At 37.3% G+C, this 12,900-nt stretch overlaps 1 protein-coding gene across 3 annotated transcripts in view; it reads left to right on the forward strand.

Moving 5' to 3' along the window:
- Window positions 1–12,900, forward strand: part of NKAIN3 (sodium/potassium transporting ATPase interacting 3) — a 739,500-nt gene that overhangs the window by 590,009 nt on the left and 136,591 nt on the right. The gene's annotated exons all lie outside the window — the stretch shown is intronic.

Below are 12,900 nucleotides of genomic sequence, written 5' to 3' on the forward strand. Positions count from 1 at the left end.
TACATTTATGGAGTACAATGTGATGTTTTCATATATGTATATAATACGGAGTTATTAAATCAAATTAATTAACATATATATCCCTTTACTTGCTTGACATTTTTTGTGATGACATCTTTGAAATTTACTCTCTTATTTTGAAATACACAGTACATTATTATTGGCTATGGTCACCCTGCTGTGCAACAGATCTCTAAACTTCCTGTCTAGCTAAAACTGTGTATCCTTTAAACAGTAACTCCACATTCTCTCACTCCTCCCCACCCAAGCCCCCCAGCCCTGGCTCTGGTAACTACCATTCCATTCTCCACTTACATGGACAAATCTTTTTTAGATTTCACATATAAATGAGATCAAGTAGTATTTATCTTTCTGTGCATGGCTTGTTTCACTTAGCATAACATCTGCTAGATTCATCCATCTTGTCCCAAATGACAGAATTTCATCTTTTTAAAGAATAAGTAATATTTCATTTTGTGTACTCTATTTTCTCTATCCAACTGTTGATGGACAAGTTGATTCCATGTCTTGACTACTGCGAATAATGCTGCAATGAACATGGGAGTGCAGATATCTCTTTGGCATACTTAATAATTTCCCTTGTAATACCCAGTAGTGGGATTGCTAGATCATATGGGAGTTCTATTTTTAGTTTTTTGAGGAAATTCCATACTGGTTTCCATAATGGCTGAACCATTTACATTACCACCAATAGTGTACAAGCATTCCCTTTTCTCTACATCCTCTCCAGTGGTTGTTATCTTTCATCTTTTTGGTAAAAGCCATTCTATTGGGTATAAATAGATATCTTGTTGTGGTTTTTATATTGTGTTTTCCTAATGATTAGTTCATTTTTTAATGAATCTTTTGGCCATTTGGATGAGTTCTTTTGAGAAGTGTTTGTTCAGGTCCTTTGCCCACTTTTAAATCAGGTTATTTGTTTGCTTACTATTGAGTTATTTCAGTTCCTTGTATATTTTGTACATTAAACCCTTACTAGATATATGAGCTATCTGAAAAGAAAGTTAAGAAAATAATCCCATTTACAATAGCAACAGAAAAAAATTTAAAACTTAGATGTAAATTTAAATCAGAAGGTAAAAGACTTATATACTGAAGACTATAAAACACTGATGAATGAAATTGAAGAAAACACAAATAAATTGAAAAATATCCCATCTCTATGGACTGAAATAATTAATATTGTTAAAATTTCCATACTACAAAAAATAATCTACAGATTCAATGCAATCCCTATAAAAATTTCAAGGTCATTTTTCAAAAATGGAAAAATCAATTCCAAAATTCTGTGGAACCACAATACACCCCAGATAACCAAAGTAATCTTGAGCAAAAAGAACAAAGCTACAGGCATCATACTACCTGATTTCAAAATGTTTTATAAAAGTGATTATAATTAAAACAGCATAATACTGGCATAAAAACAGACACATCGACCTATGGAACAGGACAGAAAGCTCAGTAATAAACTCATGCCTTCATGGTCAATTGATTTTTTACAAAACTGCCAAGAACCCATAATGGAGGAAAAACATTCTATTCAATAAATTGTTCAAGGAAAACCAGTTATCCACATTCAGAAAAAAATGAAATTAGACCCTTACCTTACACTATGCCCCAAAATAAACTCAAAATGATTAAAGACTTAAAGCTGTAAAACTACTAGAAGAAAACATAGGAAAAGCTCCATGACATTGGTTTGGACAAGGATTTTTTTAGATGTAACCCCAAAATCTCAAGTAACAAAAGCACAAATAGACAAATGAGATTGCATCAAATTAAGAAGCTTCTGCACAGCAAAAGAAACGATGAACAAAGTGAAGAGACAACCCATGCAATGAGAAAAATATTTGCAAACCTTGGGTCTTTACAAGTGGAAGAGAGAGGCAGTAGAATGAGTGGGTCATGCAGAGGAGATAGAACTCAGCCAGCTGTTGGTTGTTGCTGGCTTTGTAGTTTAAAGGGGGCCCAGATGCAAGGAACACAGATGAAACTGGAAAAGGCAAGGAAATGGATTGTCCCCTAGAGACTCCAGAAAAACAGTTCCCTGCTAACGTCTTTTTTCTTTTTTTTAATTAATTAATTAATTTATTTATTTATTTATTATTTATTTTTTTTTTTTGAGACAGAGTCTCATTCGGTCACCTAGGCTAGAATGCAGTGGCGCTATGTCAACTCACTGCAAACTCCACCTCACGCATTCAAGTGATTCTCCTGCCTCAGCTTCCCAAGTAGCTGGGACTACAGGCGCATGCCACCACACCTAGCTGATTTTTATATTTTTAGTAAAGACAGGGTTTCACCATGTTGGCCAGGCTGGTCTCAAACTCCTGACCTCAAGTGATCAGCCCACCTCGGCCTCCCAAAGTGCTAGAATTACGGGCATTAGTCACCATGGCCGGCCCCAGCTGACATCTTGATTTTAGCCCAGGGAGATTCATGTTAGACTTTTGACTTCTAGAAATGTAAGGTAATAAATTCGTGCTTTTTAAATGACTAAGTTTGTGATGATTTGCCACAGCAACAATAGGGAACTAATAGAGTGCTTTTTCACGCATTTTTTTCTCATCTATGATAAGAGAGCTTTCTGTGTCTCCTTCTGAAAGGAAAGTCTGCTGTAAGAGGGAGTACTTTTCACTGCAACCTCACTCCTCTCCTTTGCTGGTGTATGTACCAATGTATAACCTTTCTGCACAAATGAAATGCCATGCAAGAAGTAAAAAGTTTGAGAACTAGCCCATTTGTCAGTAGGAGTCCAAAACTTTATACTAAGAATCCTAAATCCGATAACTAAGAAGTGACTTGAGGCACTCGCACCTTCATTATTAAAGGTTATTTGCATGACAAATTAATACTGTAGTAACAGTAGTTGCCAATGCAAAAGCTAAACCAAGAACTTAAATGCCACAAACATGCAGATTATTGGCCTGGTTGATGGAACAGGGCAAATTTGGCCTTAAATATTTTTTGGCAACTTAACATATTTGCATTTTTGCCTCAAGCTATTTAAATATTTTAGGATTCCATTATTTACAGACAGCATAATGGGGAACTCTCCAGAGTTACTGAAGGTTAAACCGGATAAAAAGTGAAAGTATCCACAGAATAAAATAACTCCCTAGATATCTTGTGTACACATGTCCAACCAAAAAGGACAATTTATTTCCACATATGGTAGGGATTTCAGATTCCTTCAGAAAATTTCAGATTAACTGCTTATATTTAGGAGTCTTTATTAAGCTGTAGGTTATCACTTACAAGAAAATGTGAAGTCAGAGTAAAAGAAAAATGTTATTTTTTACCCAAGAATAGAGTGGGTCCTCACTCCATTGCCTCACAAGATAAAATTTTAATTGTCTTTTACTTCAACGTTATCAGATATTGATAGTTGAGCCTTAATGGGAACACTTTGTTTTGTTGTTCTATGTTAGTTGCTTTGATACAAAATGCTGTACATTAGAATTTAATGTGATCTGCCTGAAGTCCAGATGAAAAAAGATTAAGGCAAAAGACAAGAATGAGAAAGAATTCCTGGTCAAAGGAGATTGTCTCATTTTGGTGGCTGTCCCCATTTGGGCTCCCATAAATGCACTGCCAGGACTATTGGGGGCAGAAATATTGAGCCTGGGCAGTCGATTAACCACAGCATCACCAACATGAATCATACTCCCATTACCCAACAAGGAAATACTGTCTACGAAGGGGCCCCTAGTGCTCTGCGCCCTCCCGTTCACTCACCTTCCTGCTTCACATTTGAAAGGAAGTTTAGATGAAATAATGCCCGTTTTTCCTACCAAGTATATTGTATGCAATCGTAAATCATCAAAGAACCACTGCCCAGACCTAGAACATATTTGGACATCACTAGAAATAAAAAAAAGGAATATTAGATCATGTGTTGGATTTTTTTAGGGTTAATATAAAGGTAGATGTCCAAAGTTAGGGATGCTTTCAATGCTTTCCTATTTCCAGTTCTCTTGCTCCTACATTGGCTCTGTGTTTTATAAATCTTCTTTTTCATAATGTAGATTCATTGACCTGCTGGATAGTAGATTATATATATATATATAGTACCTAATAGAGTTGGCTCCTTGCCTTGTATTTATCAAAGATTCTTCCCCCAACTCTCATCGGTCCTTCCCCAAACAAGAAGTTTAACAAAAGAGACTAAGGACTTCTTTAGCTCACTTGTCGCCACCATCCCACAGGACCTGAATATGAGTCCTGTCCAGGAGCAGTGGTGAACTGGAACAGAGCAAATATAGTACCCACAGTGAATGACGAAAGAGGATTGGATCAGGATTGAAAACTCTAAATAACTGATGTAGCTTACACATTTATTACTTTGGCTTATCACAGTTATCCCAGAAGATGTGAAATAAAATCAGAGAAAAGAGAATTTTAAACAGACATTCACATAATAGGCCATACAGACATGCAGACTGCTGACCAGGCACAAAATTCTGGCAGGCAGGACTGGGAGCTAGAGGAAACTGGCATTATTTAAGCAAGGACTGAACAGTGTATTCGGAAAAGAAAAAAATGAGTGGCCTAGGGAAAAGACAGGCTTTGTTCTGACCAATCCTTTTTGTTCACCACACACCCAAATTGCTAGCAGATTCAACGTAATTTTACTAAATACAACATTCACCCTGCTTTCTGTATTCTATTGATTTACTTAATAAAAACAAACCTGCTTTGTGATTCTAGCTACACAGAACTAACCAGAGACCCCAGTCTTTTTAGAAGATATAGAGTGAATTCAGAATGTCAAATTTCTAAAACTTAATTGCTATCCATAAGATAGAAAAGTCTCAATTTGAACTTGAATTCTTAAAAATTCATCTATGATCACACAGCTATCAGAGAGGAATAAAGATTAGAAAAACACTAACGTAACATGTAGAGGGCAGGAAAGAAAGCCCATGTGTTTTCAGTCCAGTAAATGATGAATGTGCAACAGAGAGGCATGAACTAAAAGAGCTTTGACAGAAGAATTTTCTTTTTTCAAAGTTAAAAGAAAGTTTAGTTCCCTTTTAAATAACAGAATCTTCTTTTTCCAGTTGATTTTTTTTATTTCCAACTTTTATTTTAAGTTCAGGGGTACATGTGCAGGATGTGCAGGTTTGTTACATAGGTAAACATGTGCCATGATGGTTTACTGTACAGATTATTTCATCACCCAGGTATTAGGCACAGCATCTATTAGCTATTCTTCCTGATGTTCTCCTTCCTGTCATCTCCCACCCTCCAACAGGTCCCATGTATGTTATTCTCCCCTTCGTGACCATGTGTTCTCATTATTCAGCTCCCACTTATAAGTCAGAACATGTGGTATTTGGTTTTCGGTTCCTGCATTAGTTTGCTAAGGATAATGACCTCCAGCTCCATCCATGTTCATGCAAAGAACATGATCTCATTCTTTTTTAAGGCTGCATATTATTCTGTGGTATACATTTACCACATCTTCTTTATTCAGTCTATCTTTGGTAGACATTGTATTAATCTGTTCTCATGCTGTGAATAAAGACCCAAGGCTGGGTAATTTATAAAGGAAAGAGGTTTAATTGACTCACAGTTCCACATGGCTGGGGAGGCCTCACAATCATGGTGGAAGGTGAATGAGGAGCAAAGTCATATCTTACACGGTGGCAGGCAAGAGAGCTTGTGCAGGGTAACTCCCATATATAAAACCATAAAATCTTGTGAGACTTATTCACTACCATGAAAACAGTATGGCAGAAACTGCCCCCGTGATTCAATTATCTCCATCTGTCCCTGCCCTTGACATGTGGGGATTATTACAATTCAAGGTGAGATTTGGGTGGCAACACAAAAACCATCTCAGGCATTTAGGTTGATTCCATGTCTTTGCCGTTGTGAATGGTGCTGCAATGAACACACACATGCATGTATCTTTATAACAGAATAGTTTATATTCCTTTAGGTATATATCCAGTAATGAGATTGCTGGGCCAAATGGTATTTCTGCTGCTAGGTCTTTGTAAAATCACCACACTGTCTTCCACAATGGTTGAACTAATTTACACTCCCACTAACCGTGTAAAAGTGTTCCTTTTTCTTCACAACCTCGCCAGCATTTGTTTTTTGACTTTTTAGTAATAGCCATTATGACTGACATTAGATGGTATTTCATTGCGGTTTTGATTTGCATTTCTCTAATCATCAGTGATATTGAGCTCTTTTTCATATGATTGTTGGCCACATGTATGTCTTCCTTTGAGAAGTCTCTGTTCATGTTCTTTGCCCACTTTTTAATGGGGTTGTTTGGTTTTCTCTTATAAATTTAAGTTCTTTATAGAAGCTGGATATTAGACCTTTGTCAGATAGTTAGAGTGCAAAAAACTGTCTCCCACTCTGTAGGTTGTATTTGCTCTGTTGATGGTATGTTTTGCTGTGCAGAAGCTGTTTAGTTTAATTAGACCCCATGTGTCAAGTTTTGCTTTTTTTGCAATTGCTTCTAGCATCTTGGTCATGAAACTTTGCCCGTGCTTATGTCCTGAATGGCATTGCTTAGGTTTTCTTCTACGGTTTTTATAGTTTTGGGGTTTACATTTAAGTCTTTAATGCATCTTGAGTTGACTTTTGTATACAATGTAAGGAAAGGATCCAGTTTTAATTTTCTGCATATGGCTAACCAATTCTCCCAGCATCATTTATCATATAGGGAATCTTTTCCCCATTGCTTGTTTTTGTCGGGTTTGTCAAAGATCAGATAGTTGTAGGTGTGTGGCCTTATTTCTGGGTTCTCTATTGTATTCCATTGGTCTATGTGTCTGCTCTTGTACTAGTACAATGCCACGTTGGTTACTGTAGCCTTTAGTATAGTTTGAAGTTGGGTAACATGATGCCTCCAGCTTTGTTCTTTCTGCTTAGGATTGCCTTGGTTATTTTGGCTCTTTTCTGGTTCTATGAATTTTAAAATAGTTTTTCTGATTCTGTGAAGTATGTCAATGGTAGTTTAATGGGAGTAGCATTGAATCTATAAATTGCTTTGGGCAGTATGGCCATTTTTGCGATATTGATTCTATCCACGACCATGGAATGTTTTTCCATTTATTTGTGTCGTCTCTGATTTCTTTTCAATGGTTTGTAGTTCTTCTTAAAAATATCCTTCATTTCTCTTGTTAGCTGTTTTCCTAGGTATTTTATTCTTTTTGTGGCAATTGTGAATGGGAGTTCATTTGTGATTTGGCTCTCAGCTTGACTGTTGTTGGTGTATAGGAATGCTAGCAATTTTTGCTCGTTGATTTTGTATCCTGTGACTTTGCTGAAGTTGCTTATCAGCTTAAGAAGCTTTTTGGCCGAGACGATGGGATATTCTAGACATAGGATCATGTCACCTGCAAACGGATAGTTTGACTTCCTCTCTTCCTTTTTGAATCCTCTTTATTTCTTTCTCTTGCCTGATTGCTTGGGCCAGAACTTCCAATACTATGTTGAATAGTAGTGGTGAGAGAGGGCAAACTTGACTTGTGCCAGTTTTCAAGGGGAATGCTTCCAGGTTTTGCCCATTCACTATGGACTATGGGTTTGTCATATATGGCTCTTATTATTTTGAGGTATGTACCTTCAATATCTAGTTTATTGAGAGTTTTCAATATGAAGGGATGTTAAATTTTATCAAAGGCCTTTTCTGCATCTATTTGAGATAATCATGTGGTTTTTGTCCTTAGTTCTGTTTATGTGATGAATTACATTTATTGTTTTGTGGATGTTGAACCAGCTTGCATCTCAGAGATGAAGCCAACTTGATTGTTGTGGATAAGCTTTTTGATGTGCTACTGGATTCAGTTTGCCTGTGTTTTGTTGAGGATTTTTGCATCGATGTTCATCCAGGATATGGCCTAAAGTTTTCCTTTTTTGTCATATCTCTGCCAGGTTTTGGTATCAGGATAATGCTGGCCTCATAGAATAAGTTAGGGAGGAGTCCCTCCTTTTCAATTTTTTGGAATAGTTTCAGTCGGAATGGTACCAGCTATTTTCTGTACCTCTGCTAGAATTCAGATGTGAATCCATCTGGTCCTGGGCTTTTTTTTAATTTTTTTTTTTGGTTGGTAGTTTATTTATTACTGTCTCAATTTCAGAACTCTCTATTGGTCTACTCAGGGATTCAATTTCTTCCTGATTCAGTCTTGGGAGGGCATATGTGCCAGGAATGTATCCATTTCCTCTTTTTTTATGGAAAAATTTTTTTATTATTATACTTTCAGTTTTAGGGTACATGTGCACAACGTGCAGGTTGGTTACATATGTATACATGTGCCATGTTGGTGTGCTGCACCCATTAACTCATCATTTAACATTAGGTATATCTCCTAATGCTATCCCTCTCCCCTCCCCTCACCCCACAACAGGTCCGAGTGTGTGATGTTCCCCTTCCTGTGTCCATGGGTTCTCATTGTTCACTTCCCACCTATGAGTGAGAACATGCAGTGTTTGGTTTTTTGTCCTTCCGATAGTTTGCTGAGAATGATGGTTTCCAGCATCATGCATGTCCCTACAAACAACATGAACTCATCATTTTTTATGGCTGCATAGTATTCCATGGTGTATATCTGCCACATTTTCTTAATCCAGTCTATCATTGTTCGACATTTGGCTTGGTTCCAAGTCTTTGCTATTGTGAGTAGTGCCACAGTAAACATATGTGTGCATGTGTCTTTATAGTAGCATGATTTATAATCCTTTGGGTATATACCCAGTAATGGGATGGCTGGGTCAAATGGTATTTCTAGTTCTAGATCCCTGAGGAATCGCCACACTGACTTCCAAAATGGTTGAACTAGTTTACAGTCCCACCAACAGTGTAAAAGTGTTCGTGTTTCTCCACATCCTCTCCAGTACCTGTTGTTTCCTGACTTTTTAATGATTGCCATTCTAACTGGTGTGAGATGCTATCTCATTGTGGTTTTGCTTTGCATTTCTCTGATGGCTAGTGATGATGAGCATTTTTTCATGTGTCTTTTGGCTGCATAAATGTCTTCTTTTGAGAAGTGTCTGTTCATATCCTTGACCCACTTGTTGATGCGGTTGTTTGTTTTTTTCTTGTAAACTTGTTGGAGTTCATTGTAGGTTCTGCATATTAGCCCTTTGTCAAATGAGTAGATTGCAAAAATTTTCTCCCATTCTGTAGGTTGCCTGTTCACTCTGATGGTAGTTTCTTTTGCTGTGCAGAAGCTCTTTAGTTTAATTAGATCCCACTTGTCAATTTTGGCTTTTGTTGCCATTGCTTTTGGTGTTTTAGACATGAAGTCCTTGCCCATGCCTATGTCCTGAAAGGTATTGCCTAGGTTTTCTTCTAGGGTTTTTATGGTTTTAAGTCTAAGATTTAAGTCTCTAATCCATCTTGAATTAATTTTTGTATAAGGTGTAAGGAAGGGATCCAGTTTCAGCTTTCTACATATGGCTAGCCAGTTTTCCCAGCACCATTTATTAAATAGGGAATCATCTCCCCATTTCTTGTTTTTGTCAGGTTTGTCAAATATCAGATGGTTGTAGATATGTGGCATTATTTCTGAGGTGTCTGTTCTGTTCCATTGGTCTATATCTCTGTTTTGGTACCAGTATCATGCTGTTTTGGTTACTGTAGCCTTGTAGTATAGTTTGAAGTCAGGTAGCGTGATGCCTCCAGCTTTGTTCTTTTGGCTTAGCATTGTCTTGGCTATGTGGGCTCTTTTTTGGTTCCATATGAACTTTAAAGTAGTTTTTTCCAATTCTGTGAGGAAAGTCATTGGTAGCTTGATGGGGATGGCATTGAATCTATAAATTACCTTGGGCAGTATGGCCATTTTCACAGTATTGATTCTTCCTACCCATGAGCATGGAATGTTCTTCCATTTGTTTGTATCCTCTTTTATTTCATTGAGCAGTGGTTTGTAGTTCTCCTTGAAGAGGTCCTTCACATCCCTTGTAAGTTGGATTCCTAGGTATTTTATTCTCTTTGAAGCAATTGTGAATGGGAGTTCACTCATGATTTGGCTCTCTGTTTGTCTGTTATTGGTGTATAAGAATGCTTGTGATTTTTGCACATTGATTTTGTATCCTGAGACTTTGCTGAAGTTGCTTATTAGCTTAAGGAGATTTTGGGCTGAGGCGATGGGGTTTTCTCGATATACAATCATGTCCTCTGCAAACAGGGACAATTTGACTTCCTCTTTTCCTAACTGAATACCCTTTATTTCCTTCTCCTGCCTGATTGCCCTGGCCAGAACTTCCAACACTATTTTGAATAGGAGTGGTGAGAGAGGGCATCCCTGTCTTGTGCCGGTTTTCAAAGGGAATGCTTCCAGCTTTTGCCCATTCAGTATGATATTGGCTGTGGGTTTGTCATAGATAGCTCTTATTATTTTGAGATACATCCCATCAATACCTAATTTATTGAGAGTTTTTAGCATGAAGGTTTTTGAATTTTGTCAAAGGTCTTTTCTGCATCTATTGAGATAATCATAAGGTTTTTTCATTGGTTCTGTTTATATGCTGGATTACGTTTATTGATTTGCATATGTTGAACCAGCCTTGCATCCCAAGGATGAAGCCCACTTGATCATGGTGGATAAGCTTTTTGATGTGCTGCTGGATTCGGTTTGCCAGTATTTTATTGAGGATTTTTGCAGCAATGTTCATCAGGGATATTGGTCTAAAATTCTCTTTTTTTGTTGTGTCTCTGCCAGGCTTTGGTATCAGGATGATGCTGGCCTCATAAAATGAGTTAGGGAGGATTCCCTCTTTTTCTGTTGATTGGAATAGTTTCAGAAGAAATGGTACCAGCTCCTCCTTCTACCTCTGGTAGAATTCGGCTGTGAATCCATCTGGTCCTGGACTTTTTTTGGTTGGTAAGCTATTAATTATTGCCTCAGTTTCATAGCCTGTTATTGGTCTATTCAGAGATTCATCTTCTTCCTGGTTTAGTCTTGGGAGGGTGTATGTGTCGAGGAATTTATCCATTTCTTCTAGATTTTCTAGTTTATTTGCATAGAGGTGTTTATAGTATTCTCTGATGGTAGTTTATATTTCTGTGGGATCGGTGGTGATATCCCCTTTATCATTTTTTATTGAGTCTATTTGATTCTTCTCTCTTTTCTTCTTTATTAGTCTTGCTAGCGGGCTATCAATTTTGTTGATCTTTTCAAAAAACCAGCTCCTGGATTCATTTATTTTTTGAAGGGTTTTTTATGTCTCTATTTCCTTCATTTCTGCTCTGATCTTAGTTATTTCTTGCCTTCTGCTAGCTTTTGAATGTGTTTGCTCTTGCTTCTCTAGTTCTTTTAACTGTGATGTTAGGGTGTCAATTTTAGATCTTTCCTGCTTTCTCTTGTGGGCATTTAGTGCTATAAATTTCCCTCTACACACTGCTTTGAATGTGTCTCAGAGATTCTGGTATGTTGTGTCTTTGTTCTCATTGGTTTCAAAGAACATCTTTATTTCTGCCTTCATTTCGTTATGGACCTAGTAGTCATTCCAGAGCAGGTTGTTCAGTTTCCATGTAGTTGAGCAGTTTTGAGTGAGTTTCTTAATCCTGAGTTCTAGTTTGATTGCACTGTGGTCTGAGAGACAGTTTGTTATCATTTCTGTTCTTTTACATTTGCTGAGCAGTGCTTAACTTCCAACTATGTGGTCAATTTTGCAATAAGTGTGGTGTGGTGCTGAGAAGAATGTATATTCTGTTGATTTGAGGTGGAGAGTTCTGTAGATGCCTATTAGGTCCACTTGGTGCAGAGCTGAGTTCAAGTCCTGAATATACTTGTTAACTTTCTGTTTTATTGATCTGTCTAATGTTGACGGTGGGGTGACAAATTCTCCCATTATTATTGTATGGGAGTCTAAGTCTCTTTCTAGGTCTCTAAGGACTTGCTTTATGAATCTGCGTGCTCCTGTATTGGGTGCCTATATATTTAGGATAGTTAGCTCTGCTTGTTGAATTGATCCCTTTAGCATTATGTAATGGCCTTCTTTGTCTCTTTTGATCTTTGTTGGTTTAAAGTCTGTTTTATCAGAGACTAAGATTGCAACTCTGCCTTCTTTTGTTTTCCATTTGCTTGATAGATCTTCCTCCATCCCTTTATTTTGAGCCTATGTGTGTCTCTGCACGTGAGATGGGTTTCCTGATTACAGCACACTGATGGATCTTGACTCTTTATCCAATTTGCCAGTCTGTGTCTTTTAACTGGAGCACTTAGCCCATTTAGAATGTATCCATTTCTTCTTGATTTTCTAACTTATGTGTATAAAGGTGTTTACAGTATTCTCTGATGGTTGTTTGTATGTCTGTGGGGTCAGTGGTAATGTCCCCCTTATCATTTCAATTGTGTTTATTTGAATCTTCTCTATGTTTTATTTATTAGTTTAGCTATCAGTCTATCTATTTTGTTAATTTTCTCCAGGAAAAGCAGCTCCTGGATTCGTTGATTTTTGAAGGGTTTTTCATGTCTCTGTCTCCTTCAATTCAGCTGTGATGTTGGTTATTTTTTCTAGCTTTCAGGTTTGTGTGCTCTTGGTTCTCTGGTTCTTTTAACTGTGATGTTAAGTTGTTAACTCGAGATCTTTCTAGCTTTTTGATGTGGGTATTTAGTGCTGTAAATTTCTCTCTTGACACTGCTTTATCTTCATCCCACACATGCTGGTACATTGTATCTTTGCTCTCATTAGTTTCAAAGAACTTCTTGATTTCTGCAATGATTTCATTATTTACCCAAAAGTCATCCAGGAGCAGGTTGTTCAGTTTCAGTGTAGTTGTATGGTTTTCTGTGAATTTCTTAATTTTGAGTTCTAATTTGATTGTGCTGTGGTCCAAGAGATGGTTTGTTAGGGTTTCAGCTCTTTTGCGTTTGCTGAGGAGTGTTTTACTTCTGATTATGT

Source organism: Pan paniscus, chromosome 7 (genome assembly GCF_029289425.2).
Source record: "Pan paniscus chromosome 7, NHGRI_mPanPan1-v2.0_pri, whole genome shotgun sequence".
Taxonomy (NCBI): Eukaryota; Metazoa; Chordata; class Mammalia; order Primates; family Hominidae; genus Pan; species Pan paniscus.